The sequence below is a fragment of the Chiloscyllium plagiosum genome, unplaced genomic scaffold (assembly GCF_037043375.1).
Source record: "Chiloscyllium plagiosum isolate Xiang-an unplaced genomic scaffold, Cpla_swu_hap1 HiC_scaffold_19, whole genome shotgun sequence".
NCBI lineage: Eukaryota > Metazoa > Chordata > Chondrichthyes > Orectolobiformes > Hemiscylliidae > Chiloscyllium > Chiloscyllium plagiosum.
In genome coordinates, this window is record NW_028270157.1 from 24,692,779 (window position 1) to 24,702,936 (window position 10,158).

The following is a 10,158-nucleotide window of genomic DNA, read 5'->3' on the forward strand; positions in this document are numbered from 1 at the left end:
GGTAAAGGCAGAAGGTTTACTATGGATTTAAGGGAGAACGTTTTCAGCCAGAGAACGTTTTCAGCCTGGAGCTTACTGCCTGTTTGACGTGAGAACAATCATGACATTCACATGAACACTTGAGACCATCTAGCTTACATGGCAACAGACCTAATACTGGAAAATGGGACTGGGATACATAGTTAATGGCCTAAAGAGCCTCTTTTTGTGCTGTCAAACTCTCTGACTCTATTTATGGCTGTGTCTTCCTTCTGCGAGTGGAGAACTAAATGAGAATCCTGAACAGCTTGGTACTCTGCCTCTGAAAATTCCCCTCTTGAAAGGAAATATGGAAAAGCCACTTCAGAGACAGTGAAAGGTCGAAGTCTCAACTGGTGAATGAAAGCTTGGGTATTGGTGCATTCACAATTTCATGTCCTCGTCAGCAGTCAAAGGTACCAGAAGAAATCCGAAGGAAAATATCATATCAATGTCTGCAATCTGGACTTTTGCCCGAACTGTTTCTTTGATTTTTTTGGGGGGTTTCTTTCTCACCCTTAATATGTGTTGGTGCCACTGTTTAAGAAAGGTGGTAAAAACAAGCAAGGGAACTATAGACCGGTGACCCTGATGTCGATGGTGAGCAAGCCGTTGGAGGGAATCCTGAGGGACAGGATGTACATGTATTTGGAAAGGCAAGGACTGATTAGGGAGCGTCAACATGACTTTGTGCATGGAAATCATGTCTCATGAACTTGAATGAGTTTTTTGAAGAAGTAACAAAGAGGATTGATGAGGGCAGAGCAGTAGATGTGATCTATATGGACTTCAGTAAAGCATTCGACAAGGTTCCCCATGGGAGACTGGTTAGCAAGATTAGATCTCGTGGAATAGAGGGAGATTTAGTTATTTGGATACAGAACTGGCTCAATGGTAGAAGACACAGGGTGGTGGTGGAAGGTTTTTTTCTGACTGGAGGCCTGTGACCAGTGGAGTGCCACAAGGATCAGTGCTGGGTCCACTACTTTTTATCATTTATATAAATAATTTAGATGTGAGCATTAGAGATATAGTTAGTAAGTTTGCTGATGACACCAAAATTGGAGGTGTAGTGGGCAGCAAAGAAGGTTACCTCAGATTACAATGGGACCTTGATCAGATGGCCAATGGGCTGAGATGTGGCAAATGGAGTTTAATTTATATAAATGTGAGGTGCTGCATTTTGGAAAAGCAAATCTTAGCAGGAAGTATACACTTAATGGTAAGGTCCTAGGGAGTGTTGCTGAACAAAGAAACCTTGGAGTGCAGGTTCATAACTCCTTGAAAGTGGAGTTGCAGATAGATAGGATAGTGAAGAAGGCATTTAGTATGCTTTCCTTTATTGGTCAGAGTATTGAGTACAGGAGTTGGAAAGTCATATTAGGACATTGGTTAGGCCACTGTTGGAATATTGCATGCAATTCTGGTCTCCTTCCTATCGGAAAGATGTTGTGAAACTTGAAAGGGTTCAGAAAAGATTTACAAGGATGTTGCCAGGGTTGAAGGATTTGAGCTATAGGGAGAGGCTGAACAGGCTGGGGCTGTTTTCCCTGCAGCGTCAGAGGCTGAGGGGTGACCTTATAAAGGTTTATAAAATCATGAGAAGCATGGATAGGATAAACAGACAAAGTCTTTTTCCTGGGGTGGAGGAGCCCAGAACTAGAGGGCATAGGTTTAGGTGAGAGGGGAAAGATATAAAAGAGACCTAAGGGGCAACTTTTTCACACAGAGGGTCGTATGCATATGGAATGAGCTACCAGAGGAAGTGGTGAAGACTGGTACAATTGCAACAGTTAAAAGGCATCTGGATGGGTATATGAATAGGAAGGGTTTGAAGGGATATGGGCTGGATGCTGGCAGATGGGATTAGATTGGGTTGGGATATCTGGTCGGCATGGACATGTGGGACCAAAGGGTCTGTTTCCATGCTGTACATCTCTATGACTCTATGACTCGATTGTTCTTTTTGCTGCGTGTGTCAGTTTGCATGCATGTGGGAATTTCTTAAATGTCATAAGATGAAGTTATAGAGAATTACAAATTAGCAATTCACGTTTCTTTTCTGCCAACAGTTAACAACAATCTGCTTGCAATAAATAACTATTTAAATACTGAGATCTGGCAAATGTTTCCTTTTAACTTAGTTTTGGCAATAGTTGGAAAGCTTGAGAAAATCTCTTCACATTTATGACAACTTTAGTTATAGTGGGGCTTGCTTCTTTCCAAAGCATTACGCCAGTGAGTAATAAGGAATAGAGGAACAAGTTCTTGAGGAACACAGAATACTGTAAGTGGAGGGCTAACAGCACCTATGCAAATTAAATATGGCTCAGCTTTTCTGCTGGTCAGACATTTATTATTCCAGCTAACTTGGGTGTTGCGAATGGGGAACTTGTAGAATCACCATCCTAACAGACTTTGAAAGAATTGTCTGAGAAATTGATTATTTCAATGGGCAGTTCCTCTTCGCTTGAAACCCTTCAAACGTTTCAATTTAAATCAAAGATTTAGAGGGTTCTGATAAAGTTAATAAAATAGCTGCTCTAGAAAAGTTAGATGATTAAATATTTGGTCTAATTTCTGATCAACTATTAACTGACCCCATACTGACTTCACACACCTCTAACTACAGGTTGCCCTGAGATCACTTGCATGCTGCAGACTTTGATCTCACATCTCCAGTGTCCGACACACCTTCTCCCTTATGCCCCTGAATCCTTTCACCTGTCACCTGATATCCCTTCACCCACCACCTAACATGTTCCCCCCCTCCTTCCCCCACTCTGCATCCCGAGCCCCTTCTCCATTGGAATGACTTGACATCCTTATTCTATCTTGCAACTGCTCTGTGAGAACAGTAAGAGAAAGTACACCACCTTAATAATGGGATGATTCACCACTGACATCCTTCCCTATGAAGTGCCAGGTGTATGCTCTCACAGTGGTTACTGCTGTATATAGACAAGATAAACAGTGTTCCTTCAAATAATTCTGCATCACTGTGTATATTGACAGCACAGGCCCTTTCTATGAACTGCATAGGGGCTTGAAGGTATTTTCTGCTGTAGGATTTCCTCCATGTCTAATAAGTTCATTAAACATCCTGGACTCATGTAAGGAGGCCCAAGAAAGTGATTTTGGCATGAAATAGCTTTCAGAAGACCAAAAGCCACATTTACATCACACCACCACTGTCCCAGTATGCTTTATCTAATATGTGAGACTATGACAGCTGTAACGTGATGGCTTACAGCCCCTGAGACTGTGTACCTTAGCCAAAGGAGATGATGAGCTATTGAGTGAATATGGCTGTCTCCATTGACTCCTGATGACCTGAGGGATCACAAAATGTCAATCAGGACATAATATCTTCTCAATTATTACTTCATGAGAGCAGGTCAAAATTTGATTAAATGAGGAAGTTCTTTTCAGCCATTTCAAATTTATTATATCCAACTAAACCAAATTAAACTGGATTAAAGGACACAAGCCCTTTAAACAGGCACTGTAATTTAATCAAACATTGTAAAGTGAGCTAACAGAATTGAAATTAAAATCTCATTTGGGTCATTAGCTTTGCATAGTCTGTATTGCTGACTATCTATGTAAGGCCTCACATGTGGCAGTGGACTTGGATGGGTGCAAGGAATTGTGGGATGTTTTCTGATCAACCTGTTACTACACACTTCTGGAACAGGTGGGTCTTGAAACCAGGCCTCCTAGTTCAGAAACTAGGGACATTATCACTGCACCACAAGAACCCTTAAGAGGAAGCTTGAGATTTGCTTAATTAAGTTGCCTGAATTGAAGGCAGATGTGTAGCATTGCGTAATCACTGAAGTCTTAATTTTACTGGAGTAGCCCTTCAGAGGCCTCACATTCCAGCCTGAGTTCCACACAAAAAGAGTTAGTTACTCCTCCCACATCAATTGCAGTTTTCCAATTTTGTTCCAGTCAGGTGAAGAAGGGAAAAAGCTCCCCTCTTTTTTTTACTCCTCATTGGTGGTTGCAACAAATATTTTTATTTCTTTTATCTCATGGATACATCAGACAGTAAAGATACAGTTATGGGTTATAATGAAATAGCAAAGTTTACTATTGTAAAAGAAAGAAGATTTTTTGGTCATCTAACCACTAGAAAGATGCATAAAATGAAACATGCAGCTGTTTCGGCAAGAACTAAGTTTAAAAGGGCGAGTGTCTGACACAGAGAGCAAGAATAAAGGTTATGCAGTTTAAAGATCCTTGAAGTGTTTGATTTTTTTAACCTGAGGTCACTGTTGCTAATTCTTGACTGGTATCCTTAGCAGTGATCCAAGTTGTAGATCTCCTTTAACTTCTCACTGAATGGCTGTTTTGCTTATTTGTTTTTTTCATGGTATGTGATTTCCAAGCTGCTGTTGGCAATGGCAGGAAGACAGAGAATCTTTCAATCCTTACTGTCACAAATCCATTTCTTTCTCTCTATTGTGCTGCTCACAGTAGCTGTGAAATATTGATTGATGTGTATTCCTGAGTTTGGCTCCATTATCTTTCCAAAATGACTAAATAGCCTATCAGTTTTGTATCTCTCAATATACAAAATTAACATACAGGTGTATAATTTCTTGACAATGACTCTGTTGCCTGGTTTGATATCTTTAGATAAAAATGGTAATTTTATTAAATCTAAATGGATTTCACAGTGTGCCTCAATCTATGATTAGATTACTTTTTTGGTCAATGTTTCTTTCTTTTTACAAACCATTTTTTGAAACCATAAAAGGTTTCATGTATAACAACAATCAAATGATGGGATTTAAAATTCAATGCTGCATATTTACCATAATCATAATAATTGCAAAACTTCATTGTGAAGATATCTTTTGGATCAATATCATGTGATTTCATTGTTATCTTTTCTGCAGTGACTTGCAGGGTGTGTGTGTGACTCATGGGTTCCCCACTATTCCTCACATTCACTATTATGTAGTGCTTCCCATGCCCCTAATAACTCTTTATCAGCCCCCATTTTGTTTGATCCCATTACATGACTGTTAATATCCATGATTATTTCCTGGAACATGTGACAAAAAAACGATGCTGAAGTCCTTATTGGCCTGTGTCCTCATCATTATTCTCAAGACACGAGGGGGTAAGTGTACTTTACTTTGAAGGGAATTCACCGTTAAGGAATTCATATGCTGTGTATACACAATGTTCTGTCTCTGTGTGGCAGTTTGGAAATAAGGACAAGAACTTCAAATTTGAGGCTCTGCTTAGTAAGGGAAGTCTATGTTAGTCAGAGAGCGCAGTGGTAATAGGTGAAGGTAACTTGATGCAGCTTACAATGGATGAATTCAAGTTTCTACAATGTGTGCAATATGCAAGGAGAGACAGGAATGCAATGGAATAATCATGAGTCGAGATTAAAAAAAGGTGTGGATGAAGCTTTCATCTGAGGAGTTCAAATAGTGACAGAGTGAGTTGATGTAATGGAGGTGAACATAGGTGGGCTCACTGTTGGAGTTTGGCCAGAAGCTCATTGTAAAAGTTGTAAATTGCCTGGTTCAGTCTCAAACAGTTGCCAAAAGGAGGAACACAGTCAGCAGCTGGAAAATGGGACTCACTTTTCTTGATTAATCAGTTCTGTTTGGACAATCTGGAAATTTTGAGAGATGGCATAGTGAGGCAGGAGTGAGTGTCATCAACATACATGTGGAAACCCATTTGTGTTTTCAGATGATGTATCCAAAAGTAGCTTGTAGATAAGAAATGGAGGGTGCCTACAGATGGATCCTCAGGGAACACCAGAGGAAAAAAATGCATGATTTGTCAGAGCAACCAATGAAGTTAATTCTCTGGCTATGATTTGGATAGAGTTGAATGGAATCAAGTGAATGCAATATGATCAAACTTGACGAGAGTGGAAAATTGTTGCTGAAGGCAGGTGTGGTCAAATATCTCTTCTAGACATGAAGATACAGTATTTTGACTTGGTGTCTTTATGCAGGAAATCCTCTGAGAGTAATGAAAATCTAATGAATTTGTGAAAAGTCTACTGTTATCACTTCAAATTTTCTCTTAAAAATTAATGAAAAGCATATTAATAACACAGTAGACTTCTCACATTCATTAGATTGTGCATAAAATCTTCTCAGAGTAATGAAAGAGTGCAAACAGTTGTGAAATAGTGTTGATATTGTTCATGAAGTATAATAAACAGATTCACACTGCATTCAGCCAAATACTGGAATAGATATTGCTTAATCAGAATATTTGTATTTCATTTTGAAACTGTTTGAGAAAATCTTTAGAATTGAAATTCTGTATTTGCGAAATTTATCATAAATATTTTTCACTTGGTAATTTTCTCAAGAATCATCTTATTATAAACAATGTAACCACAAACTAAATGCATAACATTTTTACTTCAATGTTAATCACTGCATAATATTTGAAGCCTTTCTGATAAATTTGACAGCCGAATACTTTACATTCACCGAGTTGTATTATTCTTCCAAGTAAAGTATTTACTCCTCCATTTCATTTAGCCTGTGCCAGGTGAGAAATGTTTGACCTATGATCTTGGGATCAAGTGCCCAATCTTTAAGGATGGCAACTGCGTGGGGTTGTCTCTTGACATGACCCAGCTGGTAGACAAGAGGTACCCGCTCTACATCTGCTAAAGCATGATAGATTGTAAGCTACTGAGTCTTCCACTCAGTGAAGTTATTGTAAGGTAGCGACAGACGCGGTGAGAGCACTCACAACTCATTACTCAGCAGCAGCAGCCCCAAGAGAGGATCATTTATTAATTGCTTTAGTCTGCTTGACAAGGTCAAATCCATTCCTACAATGATGTATCTCGTCTGCTGCAGGAAAGAAGAAATGTTTTCTTTCACTTGTAAGTGCTGTAAGAGGCCATCCATCTCTGTATGTTCTGCAGAGAAATCAAGCTACATCTGTTTGGGAAAAGCTGTTTTAAGGGCAACTGATGGCCAGTTTGATATACGCCTCAGGACCATATTCTGCTCCTCTTTGCACTTAATTGAAAATGATCCTTTTACTGCACATTATTCTGCTGATTCTGTAATCCAGCAGTATGCAAACTTTATGTCTTTTGTGGGCTGCTTAGAGAATGCATACCATGAAGCCCCAGGGACCATATACAAAGTTTAAATCAATGTTTCTACTAATTTGCATGTACATCAAGATGCTGTAACTAACAAATCTCAGGATTTATTCACCAATAAGTTGACAGCACAAAGAAGACTCTTTTCAAACTTCCAGAGCTCTGAAATTCAAATTGGATAAATCACATTAACAACACAAATTGATTTGAGTTGCCTGGTCTTTGTGGACACTTATTCAAAGCCAGGCTGCAAACCATAACTTTCCTTACAGTCTTCCTACATGGACAATCATTGCATGTTTTGGGTTAACATTACTTTAAGCTTCTATATCATTCTGGGATTATTTTAATTTCTTTTGATCTTTATGGCAAATGCTTCAAATGCAAACTCAGTCTTAGACAGTAAGAAGATAAACAGCTTACTGTTAACAATAATTTCCTTAAAATTAAAGTTGAAAGTTTCTCAAGTTGTACTCATGAGTACTTGTAACTGTTCCAGTAATTATTTCTAATTGCAATTTACAACCAATTCACCGTTCACCCATTACATCCTTTGGTGGGAATGCTGTGGATGTTCGTTGCTGGTGTGGGATATGACATCAGGTAAATGAGACAGATTTAGAGATGCATAAGATGGAAAATCATTAGTTTATTTTTCCTAATGCATTCTCTCTCACCTTTTCTCCTATGACTTCAGATGTAGAAGGGCTTTTCTGGCCAGATGAGTTGGAGCCTAATTTAAATAATAACGCCATTTTAAAAATGGGGATAATTGTGACCCTTACTGTCTTCTGCCACCAACAATGCTGACAGCAACAAGGACTCAGGCCCAGGCAACATTTTTTAATTAAACCTTCTACTCCTTTAAGCGTACCTTGGGCCTGCCCGAACCCAGACCCTTGTTCTTGTAACTCCTCCACCCCAACTCTCACACTCCCAAGCTCAACACCATCCAGGACAAAGCAGCCACTTGATTGGTATCCCATCCACCACCTTAAATATTCACTTCCTCCCCCACTGACACACAGCACCAGCATGTGTGTACTAATATACAAGACCCACTGCAAGAACTAAGTGAGGCTTCTGCAATAACGCTTTCCAAATCTTTGACTGATCATCCAGATGGACACGACAACACCACTAGTCTCATTCCTGAAGAAGGGCCTGTGCCCGAAACGTCGAATCTCCTGTTCCCTGGATGCTGCCTGACCTGCTGTGCTGTTCCAGCAATAAAGTTTCAACTTTGATCTCCAGCATCTGCAGACTCACTTTCTCCTCTCCACTAGTATCAAGCCACACTCAGCTAATTTGGAACGACAATGCCATTTTTACTCTGTCATTGGATGAAATTCCTGGAAGTCTGTTCCTAACAGCACTGTGAGTTTATCAACACCATGGGACTGCACCAGTTCAAAAACACAGCTTACCATAACCTTCTCAAGGTCAATTATAAAGAAGCAACAAAAGCTGGCTTACCAATGATGCCCATACTTTGTGAAAATCTTTTTAAAAATATAAATTTCACAAAACCTACCAATTGTACTTAAGATTTCTATATGGCCCAGTGATGGCCTGATGCCATTCCATCCTTGAACCACTGTCATTCCAATTGGTTTCAGCTGGGAATTAGAGTCAAGGCATGCAAGTGTGGCTTTGGAGTTTCTGCGATATCTGGTTTCAAAGGTCTAGCTCTTTCATCACTCTTTTAGCTTCTGTACTTCTGATTCTAATCCTGAGATAAAATTAACTCTTCAATTACAGTTGCTGACATTTTTGACAGAGGTATTTGTGTTACAGTATAAATTTTATTCTCCAACACCTCATCTTTCATCTGGGCAGCCTACAACCCGGAGGACTCAACATTGAGTTCTCCAATTTCAAATAACTTCCCTTCCTATCCTCTGTCTCCCTACCCAGCCCCTAGCCATCCCTTCCGTTCCTCCCTGTCACCAACCGGATTAATTCCTCCCATTGACCAACCAGGTCGTACTATCTATCTGTCTTCACCTATCCCCACTTCACCACCTTGCCCCACTACCCCCTTTAAGTAAAAACCATTAATGCAGATGCTGGAAACCAGATTCTGGATTAGTGGTGCTTGAAAAGCACAACAGTTCAGGCAGCATCCGAGGAGCAGTAAAATCGATGTTTCGGGCAAAAGCCCTTCATCAGGAATAATGAAGGGCTTTTGCCTGAAACATCGATTTTACTGCTCTTCGGATGTTGCCTGAACTGCTGTGCTTTTCCAGCACCACTAATACACTACCCCCTTTAACTGCAGCTCCCCCTACATCCATACCCCAATCCCAAAGAAGGGGTCAACTTGTCCACCTCCTGTTGCTGCCTGGCTTGCTGTGTTCTTCCAGCCTCCTACCTATCCATTTTAGTATCTTCAGCATGGTTTCCAAGCACAATTTTAACGACCAGAGATCAATTAATTCCATTGTGCCAAACTCACACTGATTGGATGGTGGAAATGCTACAATTGCTGAATTGCTTCAACTGAGGATTCACACAGCATAAGAAAACAACAGATTGTTTCTTGGACAAACCTTCATTAAAATTGCACTTTTTTTCAGAAATAAATAAACAGAAGTGAATGATGTTGATTTATTACTTAATTATTTTTATTTTGGACCTTGTTCCAAATTTATTTCACAGACACGAAAACCAACAATGACAATTTGAATTGTGAGCAGTCCAAAGGAAATGGGATTGGCCCAGTATTTAGCTGTGAATTGACTTCTCAATTGACCTTGGATATTCACTGTTCAATAATCAAGTCAAAACTTTCAACATTCTTCAGACTAAATGTACATAAAAATGAAAATGAGGCACAGAATTCGAGTACAGAATGCACAGGCTGCCAATAAACATGGAACATGGAGAAAAGTGAGCTGGATGATGGACTTGTACACTACACTTTCATCTTTGTCCCTTGTTCTGTGACATAAATAAACCTTCCTCCTCATTAACACTGACTGGTTCTAAAGGGGTGGTTTCATTCAAAAAGGTCTGAGGATGAC